We start from the raw sequence: 19,403 nt of genomic DNA on the forward strand, positions 1-19,403 counted from the left end.
GTGGGATGGCACCCTGCCCGGGGTTTGTTTCCTGCCTTGCGTCCTGTGTTGGCTGGGATTGGCTCCAGCGAATCCCCGTGACCCTGTGGTTGGGATATAGTGGGTTAGATGATGGATGGATGGATGGTATCCAACAGTAATGTTTCTTGAACAATCTTAGGTGCCATAGCCCCTGGTTTTGTGTTTTTGGCAGGTTCATCATTAATAATTTAGCATAATAGTCTTCATGCTGCTTCATCATATGCTGCTGTGAGTTAAAATTAAAGTATATTAAAACATCCTCTGTACATAATGATGATTAGTTGACAAAATGCACTGTTGCATAATGTATTTGACAATACCTTTGCCTTTAAGGAAGTGCCACAAAGTTGAACTGCACCCAGGAGCAACAAACAAGATGCAATGATTATGAAAATATTTTGAACTAATTAAATAATTATACAAGGGAAGAATTAAATTTAGGGAAAACACAAAGTATCAAATAAAAATGGAAACATTACACTTTCTATCCCTCATGGCTTACCTACATGTGGGGTGCCTCATGCACTTACCCACTTAATAAAGCACAAAATAATCTCTCTTCATACTTCCCTTATGCTTCTGAGACCTCCGGCCACTGTTTTTCTCTGCCAGGTGAGCTCCTGCCATCTTTCTACTACTGGCTCCAACCTCATCTAGCTTGGGGTGGGAAGATTGTTTTAAACCCCTGTCCTGATATACTTACAGATCAACCTGGAGTTACTTTCAGGTTGGGAATCATGGCATCTTTCCCCTCTGGTATCCCAGTAACTCAAACCATTTGACATCTACTGTATGTACAGCTAGCTGATTGGCATCATGCTGATCTTTTAAACAGCTACAGTATATCAGAGCTAAAGGACTCAGAACAAAGAACAAATATATATATTTGGAAGAGGCGGGTCCATAAAGGGGCTGGCTGGAAGTGAAGTCAGTATGAGGATGTGGTTAGGAAGCGGATGATGGAACTCGTTGTAGTTTAGGTGGGTTTCTGTTCTGTTGATCTGTAGAAGAGGAAGAAGAGACATTAGTGCACTTCGTCAACCCCTGACAACGTTTTGCCCTCAGTTAAGCCCTTAGACTGCCTCCCAAGAGCATGTGTATAACAGTGTTTATAGAAAAATACTAGTTGATTGACCTAACAGACTTTTGAAGCAACAGATATTGCATCCCCCCATGAGGATGCACCACACTTCATTCACTTGCTAAACAGGTAGCTATCCAAAAAGCTGTAACTTTAGGCTCTTCCAGTTAAATTATCGTTATTTTTCCTACACTTGATAAAAAACAATGAAGGAACAGGCAATCGAAAAAGAAGGTAAAAATGAAGGTTCCAATTGAAAAATGTTGGAAAAGTTACAGTATGCAGTGTGACACTGGCCAAACACGTGCTGACTTGACCAACTACATCAGATGTGTTGTCTCAGACTTTACACTGGATTACGTAGCACTTGCAGATCATATGTAGCCATCGACCCCTCACTGACTCATAATGCCATAATTGTCAGCATTATTTAGCACCTTAATATAGTACTATAAGTAAACAGTGACACTGTATATATACTTATAATTTTAGGAAACCAGGAAAAATCTAAATCTATAACTATTTTGGACTGCCTAAGTCTGACATATATGGGAGTAGATCTGTCATTTGTTAGGATTTTATAAGGTGATCTCACGGCTAAAAAGGTTAGTGACGACTGAACCTATGTGTAAGCGCATAGATATAAAAAGCAACAACAGGGAAAACAAGCAATATCTGCTATCTTTTTGGAGAAATTCAACGTTCAAGAGTCAACATTTTTATTGTGTCATGTTTACACAAGAAAAACATTTGCCTTCTCAATTGCAACCAATAACCGACAGAAATGAAATGAAGCAGTTTGATAGTACCTTAATGTTTACATGATACTTATTTATTTAAAGAGCTTTTGTAAAATGCCATATTTCCCCCAGGGAACAAATAAACTTCTATCTGATATACCTTTTTCAAAAGACATACGGCACTGGAAAGACCGGAATATCTGGATCTTCTTGTGTGGGTCTTTAAAACAGTCCCCTGATTTATTAAAGTTCGGTTCCCCATGTAATGGGTGTTTTTCATCAGCATGACATGATTTCCAATTTTTTATAGCACTGCCCTCTTCTATTCACTTCTCAAATCATCTGTCAGCCCCAATGATTTCATCTTCATACTTGGTATTCTGCTGGAGGTTTTCTAAATGTTGGTTTGTCAGACTACTAAACCAGGTGATGAAGCTGAAAATGATGACAGACTGGATCCCACTCTTATAAAAGGATAATATGAGGTCTTTCTCCACTTTAAATAGGCTGAGTTTACAGATGCGAAACAAGCACTGATTGCATTTAGATTTTATGTTTCTCTTGTATCAGTTTAGCATTTCTCCCCATCATCCTTTCATTAAAGAACCTACTGGGAAGCGATGCTGCTGACATCCAGTTAAGGATGTGGCCCAATGTTTTACCATTCTGGCCTTGGCCAGGAGCAACATTATAGTAATTATCATTTAAAATTAATTGCTTGTGAATTATTAAAGACAAAAGTAATTAATTGTAATATCCAATCATCCTTCTATTTCCTTGTACTTATTTAGCTCAGTACTGCAGAATTTTGAAATGAATATTAGTCCACCTCAGAACATTCAATCACACCAGGAAAATTTACAGATGCTAATTGATTTGACAGCATGTGGGAAGAAATGACAGTCTGTAGCAAGCGTGCAAGAGAAATTTTAAATTGTTCATTTACACAGAAATTGAATCTTGAAGTGCATGTTTTTTTTTTAAATCTCTCCATATGTTCGACTACATGTTTTGACATCACAATAATACTATTGAAGAGCCTCAAGCAAGAACTGGTTTGCTGAAATTTTAGAGTATTGTAATAATTTTAAATGTCCAAGTCTGGTAGGGTGCAGTGATGCTTACAACTGTACAGTTAACTGAAATTAGTTTTTCTTTAGTTCAGTTGATTACATTTTTCAGTATCCAGCCTGGGAGTACGTAAGTCAGTGTGAGTTCCAGAATTTCAGGCCAGGTAGAGAATGAAGTGCTTGACATAGCGATTTCTGGCTACAGTATGAATGTATACAGATTCATTGTATTTTATGTTTTAATGCTACCTCTAAAAATGCCCAGAACTGTTTTACCTGTAGATAAAAAGACAATCTTTAACTAAAACTGCTCTATAATTTTGGAAATTAAAACGAGCTAACACTTTTACTTGACAAAATGCATAGCTGTAGTAATAAAGTAAATTCACACAGAAACTGCAAAAAGATTTGGGGATTGCCCAGTATAATATCCATAGCAAGATTGGAAAAAAATAGTCAATATTGGATGAAAAAAACAAAACATTTGACAAAATACAAAGGTGAACTGATCGTTTATATACGAAATGGCTCCAGGAAATGAGTTGTGAGGAAATGGAAGTGATGTCATCATGGAAGAGGTGGAAATGACGTCATCTTGAGGAGCCAGAAGTGACACTGATATTGTGGACCGGAAGTGATGTCATCCCTGATGGACCAGACGTGCCATTCTCTTGAGGAGGCAGAAGTGACATCATCACTGATGGACCGGAAAGTGACGTCATCTTGATGAGTTGCCTGGAGGAAGGCATTTTCAGAGACCAGAAGTGTTGTCGGTAAGTATGTGTTTATTATTTGACTTCTTTTGTTCTGTAGAAACAGAGAAAGAGGCATCAGTACCACAGATCAACCCCTTATCTTGTGTTATATCACTCACCTCAGGGTTTATTGACTGCCTCCTTAGACAGTGTCATACACAGGCGCTTATCATTCAATAGAGATAAATCATGAACCAGGAGGAACGAAACATGCACATCCAAAATTACATGACACTGGAGTCATTTGTGTCTTGTACAGATCTGGCTATAAACAAATTCAGGATAATAACTACCCCAAATGTAGAAAGCAGAGAGTGTCCAGCCATTACGTAATTCATAATGATGGAACATCCATTGGCCCAAACCATTTCAGGAAACCGCTACTGTTGGGTGTTTTAGTTGTGACTATGGACAGCTCTGAATATTTAACACATTTTAAGATGATATGTTTATTAATTATGACAACAATAACATAAGGAAAACACATATTTATAGATACATTCTATGGGTCTTTTCCAGTGTTATGAAGGATGATCAGTTTCCCAACACTGAAATCTTGTATTTTAAGTAGGGATGGTGTAGGACTGCACAGAAATGATTATGGACAGTGGTAGGCCTATGTTTTTGAGACCTTGAAGCTTGAAATGTTATTGGGGCCCCTTCACAACCAGCAACGAGGTCTGGGTAACCACTGTTATCTTCTTCAAGGGAGTTGTTCCACGACATTTCACCACAATTTTTTAAAAATATATAACCAATACATCTTAGATTTTGAATAAAATTGTTGTACTGGATTACTTCACATGTCAAAGTCACTGGTGTGAATAACAAATTCCTATACCTTATAGTTTTTGAGTTGTAGACGGATGAAACTTTTAGTCACTTCTGGAGCCCCTCCAGGTTTAGGGGTCCTGAAGCTTAAATGTCATTAGTTTAATTGCTGATCGTGGATCATTAAGGAGGGATTTAAACTTTTTCAAAACAAATATGGCAAAGAGATGACCACAAAGTAGGGTTTACTGATAAGGTAGTATGAGACAGAGTATGGGAGTTAGCTGGAGAACTTTATTTTTGGTGTACAAAGAATTGTCTGCAACTTAACAGCTGATCACTATTGAGGGAGTGAATAGTGGTGGATTGGGGGTCCACATTTATAACAGGCTGGGCTGGTTTCATAATGCAGAGGAATTACTGTATATAAGTAAGGCAGAGAAGAAAATCTTTTCTTAAGAGACTCTGCTCTTTAAATGTGGGTAGTAACGTCTTTTACAACTCTTTGTTGTTGTTGTTTTGTTAGAATATTTATTTACTGAGCTTCTGTATAAACGAAATTTTCCCAAATGGGACAAATAAAGTGTGATTTATTTATCTATCTAAATGACCAGTGGCTACAATTCTGAGCATAGTAATCACTGATGTATCTGTACACAGATATACCTGTGGACTCGAGGAAGGGGCCAGGACTGCAGGGAGCAAGATGATGAGATTCTGAATACAAAATATTGGCTACAAAAGTATTGTAAATCTTTTCTGAAAAGTTCAGATTCCAATGTTGCTTTTTTGCTGATCACTCTAAAATGATCATTTAGAAAAGTTTGTGTAGACTGGAGTGTGAAAATATGTGCCTGCCAAAAAACAGCAAAATGCACACGCCAACAAAAATCAGATTTATAAAACCTATTGTAGCTGCACCTTTTCCGGATTCCAAATTAATCAGCTACTGAGTTGGCAAGGTAGGATTCAGCATTAGTCAAATGCATAAGAGAAAAATTTCTCAGTTCAAAACGTTTGTTTTAAAAGTTTTGTAAAAAATTAAAAAGGGAACAAATCACAAAAATTCAGGAAAAAAAGGTATTACACATGCAGAATAAATAAAAGGCAAAAAAGGAAAAAGGTTTCTTCTCTGTTTCATTATAATCTTAACTTTCTCATGTTAAACTTCAGTTAATTTCTATACTTAATGTCGTGTTATTTCTATTTCTATGGTAAACTTACATAGGCTTCACTTTAGTACATTTAATATATTTTGTATGTATTGTATGTACAGTTTGAAAATGTTTAACCTCTATGCCTAACCAACTGCAAGGCAGATCATAAACTGAACTAGTTGGTAGTCAGAGAGACAAGCCATAATTAGAATATTGCATTTTTAATTTAGCTTGTGGGGGTTATAGTATTGACTATGCACTAATATATAGGCAAATATTTTAACATAACTAATACTGCTATTAATTTAAGATGACCTAAGTCACAAATGGCTCTTACAGGTGGCGAACACAATTTCTACACAATTTAACCTTTAAAAATCACAATCACCTTGTAAATATGTGCATCGAGCTAAATGGAGAAATGCTGGTCTCTTTTGTTATTTGCATGTTACTGCTAATTAGGAGCAATTAAAAAACAAGAATACAGCTGTTTAAGACTAAAATAAGCAATAATGGTTCAAAATATTAACAAGTGAGACAATGAAGGTGAAGCAGAAGAGTTAACTGAGCAATCAGTGCTTCTGATTAAGCAAATGGGTTGGAGTAAAAACCTGCAACCACTGCGGCCCTCCAGGACCGTGATTGAGGACCGCTGCCCTAAAACATTCGAATATGGAGCATGGTAGGGTTGTGGTGTGAAATTTTGCATATAAGTTGATAAATATTTTGTATGTCTTTATTAGTAACTTGTAATACTAATGTCTATCATTGATAAGAACAGCAATGGTTAGATGGTTAAGAACCCCTTCCCCCTATAAGACCCAGTCCTTTGTAATTTGGCAAATGTTTCTCTGCAGGGCTCTCTCAATCAACCCCCACAGGAAAGCCAGACTGCCTAACTGGCAGGCTTCACGGGGATAGGTGTGAAGGTATTCTGTTCCCCCATTGGCCTGAAGTATGGCTGTTTGGAATTGGCTTGTATCAAAGGTCTTTAAGTAACATGACGCCCTATTGGCTCTAAAGGTTGGACAGAAAACCTATAAATTTGCTTCTTTCACGGCTCTCTCTCTCTTACCAAATTGATGAAAGACTGTCTCACACACCAAGAACTGAAAAGGAGAACACAATAAAGAGCCCAGCTCGGCAGCCATATCTAAACAGGCATGCGGCCTGTTCTGAAGAAAGCTGACCACAAATGATGCCTTAACTAGAGACATTTTAAGTAACTAACAAGTCTGTGTGCTGCCTGAAACTACACATCACCATTTATCAGGTTGTATGGCTGACAATATGTACTTTGCATATTGTTATTATTTATGAATATTATCAATAATACATTATTTAAATTGTAACCTAACTCCTGCTTGTCTTTTACTACACCTAATTGCCTGACGTTATACATGTAGAAGGGAAGGTGAGGAGATATATGGTATAAAACCTTATTAACAGTGTTAGGTCTGTGAGATTTGAGGCATTCTGACAAAGGCTACATATTGATAATACAAAAGGAGAAAGTAGAGTAGTATATAACTCTATCAAGACAAAACAGGTAGTCAACCTCATGTATATGTAATCACAATGCTGCAGAACTTCATTGCCTGGTAGATCAGCCTCCCACCTGATGTGTTGAGACCCCACCACCTGCATTCAAGAGTGTTTGAGTTTGCTCTGCAACTGAGAGTGCAAGATCATACGCCTTTCCTCTGCACTCAGGGGGTCTTGGAAGGGAATACTGCACCAGCATCTGGATGGGAAGGAATAATTACCTGGCACAAATAATGATATGGTTATGGTTATAATGAATACTACAGGCCATATGAAAAACTGAGGGTTTAGCCAGTTACCTTACCAACAAGCCATTCGCCACATGCAGCACCATTACAACTGCCAAAACTACTGTGCCTTAAAATAAATGAATCATTGGCTGACCCAGGCAACTGAGACACAACAGTTTCCAGCCATATTATGGAATTACAGATGACTTGTGTATTAACGGAATGTGATTATTTATGACTACCAACAGCAGCTTCATTGCCACTAAGTGCCTTTATTGCATTAGGAATTTAGGCAATTGCGCCACGATAGAAGAACCAGATCCTAATGTGAATTCTCTTTTTTATATTTTATGTATGTACACCCCACAACATATGAAAAATGAACATACTGTAGTGCCTCACCTCCAGCACATCAGGCATGATGGAGTGTAGTCTGGCTGTCAGCCAGTTCCCTAAAAAGTGACAACAGATAGTTGTTGTAGCAATAAAAGGGGACAAAACTGCAGTCTGTACATCATATTCATAGTTTTTGAGGTGTTTGCCACATCAACACACATTATAAAGTGGTTCATTGATATAAATTATTGTACCTGTGAGTTGTTATTTAGCTACCTTGGATACATTTCCATGCCTGATCAAGGGTGTCGTCATTTCACAATTTCTCTGAAATGTTGCTTATAAATCCCGACGCTTGTGTGGGAAGTTGAGTACACATTTTGAGACTCTTTTTGTGAGTAAGCAAGCTTTATAAATGAGGCCCAAGGTCTGTTCCACATATGAGCAAAAAAATGGGAATTGAGCTCTAGTGTGAAAGTAGACTTATTTTGTTTTCAAAAACTCAAACGCAATGTTGTACTCACTCATGTGGTTTAGCACCCGTTGCTCGTGAAAGGAAATAACAATCTGACACAACAAAAAGGACAATAATAATTACACACATTATAACGAATACATCAGGATATGTTCAAACTGATGGTATATAAAAACTCAAGCTCAGCTAACACAGACCCATACTAGCGGGATCATGAAAAATCCATAACAATACCCTCCATTTAACGAAGCAGATGTTGTCCCAGAGCTTTAGTTTGTTATAAAAAAAAACTCCATTATTAGAGGTAGATGTACATCCATCCATCCAACAATAATATGAATATAAATATGTCTCTTTTGGGGGGGTTCACAGGTCTAATCATGTGTCTTTACTCACTCTCGTCTGCATTATCCTCAGCCTGCACATTATATTATATTGTAAAATAATCAAAAACAGACGTAAGAAGAGTTGGTGATCTAGAGACACCCCATTTAATATCAATGCAAGAGACAAGTAAAAGAAGACAGGGAAAATACTGTAGTTGCAGACTGCAGTGTCAGTTAAAAAGACTCCTTGAGTTGTTTTAAGCTTCTGGGGAACAAAGAGTTGTGTTTTCTTGCAGGAGCTGACCTCAAATGACTGAGGACTTCCAGGATGCCTTCATTTTAAGTAACCACAGACGTGGAAGAGGCGGGGCTAGTGAAACCTGGACTGGAAGTGAGGTCGATTGTCATCCTGGGTGTTCTTCTCCATTCTAAAGGAAACAACAGCTGGGTTAGTACAGTAGTTGTCTCACATTCTTATTTGTTCCCCCATGTTTCATTTTACCCAGTGAGACACTCCAAGTGCTCCTGTGTGTGACAATGCAGTGGTACTTTGTTATATGTCTGCTTTGGAATAAGTCTTGGACCTGATATACATCCTGTCTGGACGTGAAAAATTTTTCTTGGCATACGAACTTTGTTTGGAATACGACTCCGCCGCACGCTACCCTTGTATACGTCTCTCGAGACAAAGCCACGACTGCCCACGAGCATCAGTATGCCGGTTGCTAGCATTCAGTGAACAACCCGCGCTATAACTCTCTGTGAATTTTCACGTGATTTTGTGTTTTTTTTGCATAAATTTGAATTTATTGTTGAAAAGTGTGAAGGTGGCATGCGTACCCGGGACTTGGCTGCTGTATACTGTATGCCGAGAACAACGGTATCTACGATTGTGAAAAACAAAGACGTTATTAAAAAGTAAAGTGAGGTTAAATTTTCATTAATTTTATCTAATTGTTTTTGTATTTATGTTTTTTACTATTAAGGAGTGTTTAAATTATTTTATACAACCCCATCAATGTATAATATGCCAATAACAATAGGATTTTTTTTCATGGAAACGGATTAATCATTTTCCCTTTATTTCTTATGGGAAAAATTCATTTGGTATACGTCCTGTTTGGTATAAGTCAAAGGGTCTGGAACGTATTAAGGATGTATACCGAGGTACCACTGTATATATATAGATACACACTCACACAGTTATTGCATTAATTGCTATTATTATGAAGGCTTCAAGAAGTGCAGGAATTTGCTCATGCAATATAATTGCTTCTTTTTGTTACTGCAATACTGAGTTTAATGATGCAGTAATAATAAGAAAATACACAATGTCCGACAGAAAATTCAACAAAATGGTCAGCTGATGAAAAAAAGTCCCATTACGTATTAAGAGAAGCAGAAGCCACACCATATACAAATATTTTACTTATTCCTAGCAGAGTGTCTGCCCTCATGTAACAGCTGGCTTAGAAGACCTGGGTTCTTGAAAGAGAGAGTGAAACCCTCAAATTGAAACATTGTTTCGGATATGCTGATTAGAGTTTTAGCGTGCTGGACTAAAAGTGGCAGATCATTCTGTTAAAAATGCTGGTGCAAAAGCAAAGGGACAAGGATTGGGTGTTACTTAGATTCAAAATTTCTACTATGTTATTTAATATTTGTGGATGTGTTTGAGCTGTTGAGCATATTGCTGTTTCGGAGACCATGTGAGGACCACTCTCCTTTAAAACATCATAGAAGAAGATGCAGAAAGAGTTTCCAGTTTCATGCTTCTGGGAACGCATATCACTGATGACCTTCACATGGACAGCCAGCTCCACTGCCCTAGTTAAAAAGGCTCAGCAGCGACTCTGTTATTTAAGGACACTTGAGAGAACCAATGTGACTACTGAGCAGCTTGTGTCCTTTTATCACTGTTCTGTTGAGAGTATGCATCGTATGCCAACTGTGCAGCAGCAGACAGAGAGATATTAATACAGCTCAAAAGATTATTGGAATTCTTCTACCCTTACTGGAGAATATTTTCAAGACTCGCTGCCTCCGCAGAGCTAGCAATATCTGGAGGGATACAACTCACACCTGCCATTGCCTATTTTCCTTGCGACCATCAGGTAGGCGCTACAGGACCCTAAAGACTTGCAAAAAAAGGCTCAGAAACATGTTTCTCCTTGAGCTATCACTCTATCATCACACGGAATCATATGTCCTGTATGCCTTAGTGTAAACTGTCAATTTGTGTAAATTTATTCTGGTGTAAATTGTAATTGATTTTTAATGACTAGCTATATGTACATCCTAGGGACTGCATTGCACATTTCATTTAGTAAGAAATGTGTAATGACAATAAAGGTATTAATATGATCTAGAAATACTCAGGGGGCTGTCAAAGAGGAATACAAAAGAATACTCAAGATAATGTCTTCTTTTCCCTCTAATTTAGAAAGGTTCTGCTTTTGAATAGTAGATTTTGAGATCCCATATAACTGTTAATTGTGGAGGGCATGCTGAGTCCAAAATAATCTACTGCTAATATTATTCCTGATTGCTACAAGATGCAAGGAATCACTTGCAATGGAGCATTAAAATATTCAAAGTAGTCAGAAGGGTGTAGGCACAAACACTGTCAGCTGCTCTATTTCAAGTGGTGAACTGTGCATGACTTATAATTGTTAATTGAAGATCATGCCTAATTGCACAGTGAACTAATAGGAAACTGGGCTACAGTCCTTCACAACTAGAAGAAAAATGTGGTCTGGTCTTAAAGGGTGGTATATTGATTCTAAATGAAGTTTTTCTTTACGCTGTTTTCAGCATGTTTGCTCTCTATTCCTGGTTCTCTCAGTTGCATTAAACTGTAACACGAAAATTTTTGTATATGAACTGCACTTCTTGGGCAAGTGCAAAAAAGGCAACAAGCACAATCAATAAATAAGAATTGATATTGCATCTCTCCTTTTGTTTCTTTTATAGCAAGTAGCAGTAGTCAAAATTTTGACTTCTGGACATTACTTTCACTGTAGACATACAAAGTGCAACTGTCCGATTAGAGCAATCTAGACAAGGACAGGTCATTCAGCCCAACAAAGCTCACCAATCCTATCCACTTAATTCTTCTAAAATAACATCAAGTTGAGTTTTGAAAGTCCTTAAAGTCCTACAGTCTACCACACTTGGTAACTTATTCTATAATGCCTATACTTCCTAATATTTGTGCGAAATTTACCCTTAACAAGTTTCCAACTGTGTCCCCATGTTCTTGGTGAACTCATTCTAAAATAACAGTGTTGATCCACTGTACTAATTCCCTTCATAATTTTAAACACTTCAAACATGTCTCCTCTTAATCTCGTAAAACGCTCAGCTCTTTTAATCTTTCATCATAATTCATCCTCTGTAGCCCTGGAATCAGCCTAGTCGCTCTTCTCTGGACTTTTTCCAGTACTGCAATGTCCTTTTTGTAGCCTGGACACCTTAATTGTACACAGTACACCAGATGAGGCCTCACCAGTGCATTATAAAGCTTCAGCCTAACCGCCTTGGACTTGTACTCCACGCAATATAACCTACCGTTCTTCATAGCTTCTTAGCACCTTCTGGCAGTTGCTAGTGTCGAGTCTGCTATGATTCCTAAATCCTTCTCAAAAGGTCTACTTTCACTTTTCAGACCTCCTATTGTGTATTCAAAAATACATCTCTATCTCTACCTTACTGTGGGTTTTAAAGGAGCTCAGGGCATAACTGTTATGATTATGTACTGTATCACTATAAATTGTTTTTACATTCCTCTTTGCTCTTTTTACAGGTGTTGTTCTCATTTAGGGTTTTCATTTACTTTTGACTTCCTGACAATTTAGTTTAATGTTTTGGCTTTGATGACTTGATTTATTAATCTTCAGGTATAGACAAATTAGTTGATTCCTTTCACATTATTCCTTGCGTGATGTACTTTTAAAGCAATTTAACTTGTTAATTTCTGTCATCTGGAATTGTTTAACTTTATTTGTTGGCCATTCGCTGTATTGATTTGACATATCATAAGAATATCATTCTTATTCAAAGGACTCGTGCTATGATTGTTCGTTTTTTGAAATACCCTGAAGAAAAGGTATACGCAAAAGAAATCTGTGGTTTGGAGGCTTTTAACTTTTGATTCAAATAGAAGGATTTCCAGTTTCTTTGCTTGGTAAAGATTCATATTGCTTTAAGTCAGGATTTCCCAACCAAGGGTAAATTTCGCCTACTCAGATGGTACATTTGCTCAGAAAATCCGAAGTCAAGAAGAAATCTTAAAGCAAATACAACACAAGATTTGCTCTTTCAACAAATGCGTTTCAAGAATATCCAAAATCGTAGCCAGAAGGCAAGAATGAGTATCTCACTGATTGATGTGTTCTCATCGACCCAGTGTGTTCCATTTGGTATATCAGTATCTGCACATCATTAGTTGTTTTTCAATAAGAGAAATAACACTGCTATGTGCTATTAATATTGGTATTACTATCTGAACCTAAAATAAAAATCTTAAAAACAGTATCTTCAAATTTCCCTTTAGTCGATCGCTTTAGATAGAAGTACAGTATAAACTCAAATTACTAAACAAAACAGGGTTTGGGTAAATTTACTTATGATAATTTGTCGTGGGATAAATTCGGTTGAAAGTGTTGGGAACCCCTGCTTTAAGAGAACTTCACTCCTATATACAGTATGAATGAATCTTTACTGGATTCACATTGCCTACAGCCTCTATTGTGTTTTATATATTGTGTTTGTCTTAACTGTTTTAAATCAGGTATATTCTGGTTTTGTGAAGTTTTCATGCAGGTAACACCTTGCCCTCCATTTATTATATTAATTTGTTATTATATTTGGTGTTGACTTATATAGTAGACTCTGTAGTAATTGACGTTTATAATTTATGCTCTATAGTGTTATCCTCAGGCTGTAACTGCCTTTAACATAATACCTACACAAAACACCCCCTTATCAGACATATTTCTATCCCCTGGCAATAAAACCATTTCTCCTACAATAGAAATACTATACAAAGAATCAACTAAATAGAGAATAATACAATTTTTACAGTACAATATAGCTGTACAGTGCACTGGCAAGTAAATATATATTTTGTTATATCAAAGAGTTTGAGGAGATTTACGATTTCCTTTGCCTTTCATTTATACACTACTCCGAAACACACATGGAGCAGGCTGACAGGATGCACGTTATTAATTATCATGCATCAAAGACAATAGTGGTACAAGGGATTCCCTAATGCCATGCAGCTCTGCATTCTCTTCTCATCAATTTCCATACAACTGCATTTAGTTGAGGGTGAACAAATCATATCAGCTTACCGCTGAGAGCTGATTATTCAGGCTAACTAAAAACAGGTGTAGGCCTGATAATCAAAAATGCCACTCAGCACAACCCTTAGAGTAAAGCACCCCCTACTATAATCACTGACTATTTACACATATTTACATAATCTACCATCCCAGTCAGCTGCAGGCTCACCAGAGCTCATCAGCACTTAATATAGCAAATTACCTATTTAACAATAAATAAGTGAGTATTTTTCATCCTATTATTCAAAAAAGCATTTAGTACTGAAATCAATAATTGTATTAATATGCAGCATAGAACAAATTATGTAGAATAACTGAATAGCTATATAAAATGTATGTACTTTACACAACAATTTATATTGCATTTATTTTTACAACTCATGTTTACAATGTGTAATGCATACAAATAAACTTAACAAGCAGAATCATTTGTTAAAGTTGCTTCAATAAAAAATAGCACTGAAAATATATCTTAAGTATTGAACACTGGCTAATTTTGAAAGCTGTACCTGTACTTGATTTGGTTACAGATATGATAAACCAAAAAAACAAAATAACTATTTCAAGTCATTAACAATGCAAAAAAAATATGGTCAGTCATTTTCCAACCCGCTATATCCTAACACAGGGTCACGGGGGTCTACTGGAGCCAATCCCGGCCAACACAGAGCACAAGGCAGGAACAAATCCCAGGCAGGGCGCCAGCCCACTGCAGGACTCACACACACAAACACCAAGCACACACTAGAGACAATTTAGGATCGCCAATGCACCTAACCTGCATGTCTTTGGACTGTGGGAGAAAACCAGAGCACCCGGAGGAGAACATTCAAACTCCACACAGAGAGGACCCGGGAGGCGAACCCATGTCTCCTTACTGCGAGGCAGCAGTGCTACCACTGCACCGACGTGCTGCCCAAAAAATGTGGTTATTAGCAAATTTGCAAAAATTTCCCATCACTGGCTGGGGTGTAATAATACTAAGGATGTGTTTATTCAAGGCTACTTAATAAAACCTAATTATTACACATCCAATTGGAGTGATTACTAGGTACAAAGTACATATAATCTGAAGCATAGATGAAAAACTAGAATGTACAGTAGGTGATACAAGAGTTGCTTGATGTTTGATTGGCTCAGTACAGTCACAGAAATCTTGCAGGGCTATGGAGGGTTAGTAAGCATGAGCAGTACTATGTGCTGCTTCTTAAAGAATTGTGTCTTCAAAAGGTGATTGGATATCAGTACATTTTGAGCTCTTGCAACAGTCATGGAAAGCTTGTAATACAGATTGGAAGTGAAAATTGAAAAGCACTGTCCAGTTTAAGCATATTTGGTAAGAGTGGAGGCAGTCGGAACAGATACAGTACTTCTTGTACAGTTGTGCTCATTGAAATGTTATGCGACATTCACTTCGGCTAATACTGTGACTGGCTCTGTCATACATCCCCTCTCCCCGAGCGTACGCCTTTCAGCCTGCAGATGGTGGCAGAAAGCCCTAGTTTTCTAGCATTCATTGGTGAGGTTAATGGAAATGGTGGCTTAACAACATGCTAATTATTTAACATACATGCAAAAGGAGCACAACGATAATTCTACCTTGTATTTTTTTGCCAGATGTTCCTTTAACAAATCTTAACAATAGCAGAAATGTTTGATTTTCGCCTACACGAAACATCACCAGGCTTAGAATAATGTGAAAGATTTTTTATAATGTTTCGCAACTTGTAGTAATTTACAGGAGATGGGTTTAAAATTATCAACAGTACAATAGTACACTGTAATGGAGTTCTGAAGCAGAAACACTAACTACAGAATCTCTAAGATATCTTCCTCTACAAGCCAGCATTCACTGATTGCTACCCCTCTCACTGGCTTTAACTATTGTCACGCTTGGGTCACAGATTTGCACAGAAACACAGGAGATTGTAGAGACAGAAACTTTATTCAAACACTGCAAATGAACATATCTCTCTTTTAAAATGGGTGCGCGTCAGGAGCGGGACCCCCAACAGACACAGTGGATGTATGGAGAAGGAGAGAGAGACAAGCAATCGGACAAGAAGGACAGCTGCTGTTCAGGCTTTTAAGTATACGAAGCGCCATGCGAGAAGCATACCACGCGACAGAGCAGCCGCAAGTAAGTCCAGCAAGTAAGAGTAGGTAGTCTATCAGCGTTTTTAAGAGGAAGTTTTTGAGGAGTGTCTGTGCCTTCTAGGGGTGCGTTCAGCCCCCCTGCTTACACTATAAAAAATGATACAATATTTATATCACCACCAGTTTCAAAGTAAACTAACTGAGGCCTCAATCTGGTTTTAAGAATGCTTCAGTGTTGTGTGTACTGGATAGACAATATGTAATATGCTTGCAAAAGAATATAATTTTAAAATTGAAACTGTTGGAGGATGCCTTCATAGTGTAGAGAAGGAAGCAATTCTACTTCTTAAAATCACACAAATGACAGGATGATTTTATGCAGCTATGAGACAACTCACTGAATGGAGCAACTGAATTACCACAGGTATGCAAGACATTTTTATGAGCACAAATGTGGCAACATATGGAGAGAGTGGAGACTGAAGGAACTGAGATGCAGAGTATCATGACCTTTAGGTGATTTTGATTATTTTTGGAGAGCTTGGGTATTTTTGCACTCTTATTAACATTTTACATTCTTCCGATGCTGACTTCATGCTGATTTCTGTGGATGCCTCCTGGTGGTGGTGTTGCTTGAGCAAATAGATCAATTAATTGACAACAACAACAACATTTACTGTATTTATATATCAAGTTTCCATACAAATGATGTAGCCCACAGTGCTTTACAGGATAAAGAAAGAAAAAAAGAAAAAATATAAAAATAAGATTAGACAATACTAATTAACATAGAATAAAAAATGTAAGGTCTGATGGCCAGAGAGGAAAAAACTCCAGACTGCTGGAGAAAAAAAAAAAAACAAAATCTGCAGGGGTTCCGAGGCCACGAGACCACCCGGCCCCCACTAGGCATTCTACTGAACATAAATGATCTCAATCAGTCCTCATGGCTTTCAGGAGCCACGTGGAAGAATCAGACGATGATGGTCTTTTGGACCTCTGACCTTCAATTTAGGGACTGCACGGTGTTTTGATCAGGTGGTGGAGCTCTAAAACCAGAAAAAGAATAGCAGAGAAAGAAGGGATTAGTATGGATTTCAGAGCCATGAAAAAATGATAATTAAATGCATACACAGAATATCAGGGTTACACTAAAATGAAGCTATGAGAAAGCCATGTTAAAATAATGAGTTTTTAGCAGTGTTTTAAAGTGCTCCACCGTATTAGCCTGGGAAATTTCTATCAGTAAGCTATTCCAGATTTTAGGTGCATAACATCAGAAGGCTGCCTCACCACTCCTTTTAAGTTTAGCTCTTGGAATTATAAGCAGACACTCATTTGAAGATCTAAGGTTATGATTTGGAGTGTAAGGTGACAGGCATTCTGAAATATAGGATGGAGCGAAATTATTTAAGGCTTTGTAAACCATAAGCAGTCTTTTAAAGTCAATTCTTAATGATACAAATAAACAATGTAACCACATCAAAACTAGAGAGATGTGTTTGGATTTTCTTTTCCTAGTTAAGATTCTAGCAGCTGCATTCTGCACTCGTTGCAATCGATTGGTGTCTTTTTTGAGTAGTCCTGAGAGGAATGCATTACAGTAATCTAGCCGAATGAAACCAAAAGCGTGAACTAATTTTTCAGCATCTTCAAAAAAGTTATAAGGGATCTAACTTTTGCTCTATTTCTTAAGTGAAAAAATGCTGTCCTAGTAATCTGATTAATCTGTGATTTAAAATTTAGGTCAGTCAATAATTGGTCCTAAATTCTTTACTGCTGTCTTGACTTTTAAGCCTAATAGATGATGTTTATTTCTAATACCCTCATTATATCCATTTTTGCCAATCAGTAAGATTTCTGTTTGACTTACTGTAGTAGACACCATAATACTAAAAACATGAGGTGTTGAAGTACTGTAACTTCTAGATGTAACTTTATAGTGGCTATGAATTTCAGTTTCCCAATTAAAGCACTCTTTTGACAATTCCTTTTTTGGCCACTATCATGATTACATCTTGACTGAAGAAGGGGCCTGAGTTGCCTTGAAAGCTTGCATATTGTAATCTTTTAAGTTAGCCAATAAAAGGTGTCATTTTGCTTGGCTTTTCTCTGGCCACTATCATGAAAGTTCACCTGACAATTCAAACCCTTTTTTCTTTTCTGGTTTGCATATTCAACCTTTGCCACAGGGAGAAACAAACTAATGATATGCTGTTTTCTCATTGGTCAGAAAAAGTTGTAAAGAAATCATGTCAAAACAACAGTTTAGAACTGGGTCCTTGCTATAATTGAAAGGCAGGTGAAACAGGAAAATAGGGGAGGATTATGGGTGAAATGGGGAACAGAAAACACAAGAATAGCTGCTACATTATGGAGAAAGTGGAAATGTGTGATAGTTGTTGCTGGGAGGCCTGTCAGATACAAGATCCTCAATAAAATTGACATTTTAGCATTCTAATAATAAATGTTGAAACATTTCACCTTAGCATTTTGACTTTACCTTTTACTTTTTTCTGTTCCTACCAACTACTTACAGGATTTTAAAGGATTAAGTACCAGGAGGTGAGCCGATTATTTATTTATTTACTATAATCTTGATTGTCACTTTTACTGGATGCGGTGAGAGAGGACATGCAGGTGGTTGGTGCAACAGAACAAGATGCAAAGGACAGAAAGATATGGAAAAAGATGATCCGCTGTGGCAATCCCTAATGGGAGCAGCCAAAAGAAGAAGAAGACTGTTTTATTCTTATGAACTATATTAAGAAGTACTACCTCATTGCCCATATCTTCTTGCTTGCTTGGAGGAACATGTGCCATACATGGTGCCCTAGAAACCTTCAAAAGAGAGAACAATTAGAACGAGCAAGAGAGATAGAAACCATGGTGGCCAGCACTATGGTGTAGAAGAGAGTCGTTGAAGCATTTTTGATGCAGTTTCAAAGTAAAGAGGAATGTTTATAAAAGAGACAGAAGGTGGGGTGTTGGGGGTCTCTTTTTCTTGGCATTATAGAAAGTCTGAAGAGATATCAAAAGAACATTATCTTCATTAAATTTTTCACATGAATGTAAATGTTCCTTTAATTCATTAGTAGTTGGTCATGGTTGCATATGTTTTCAGGCACTTTCTTACCGTTTGACTGTTTTAGAAATTTATTTGACATTGTTACATTGTATGTGCATGTATGTACTGAAATATGACATCACAGGATCCTTTTTGAAGATAAATAGGCATTAAATAGACTTCTGCAGGACATTTGACAGAATCCCATTTGACTGCAATTCAACTTCAAAGCACCAGCAACTATATTTAAATGTATAATATATAAATATAAATATATTTTGTGAACCAAAAGATGAGTTTTTCCGTGGGAAATGTGTCACATTTGGATCTTTCCATTTAATGATGCAGTACCAATTGAGTGAAATGACACTTCTACTTCTATAC

This window comes from Polypterus senegalus, chromosome 7, assembly GCF_016835505.1.
Source record: "Polypterus senegalus isolate Bchr_013 chromosome 7, ASM1683550v1, whole genome shotgun sequence".
NCBI classification, from domain to species: Eukaryota; Metazoa; Chordata; class Cladistia; order Polypteriformes; family Polypteridae; genus Polypterus; species Polypterus senegalus.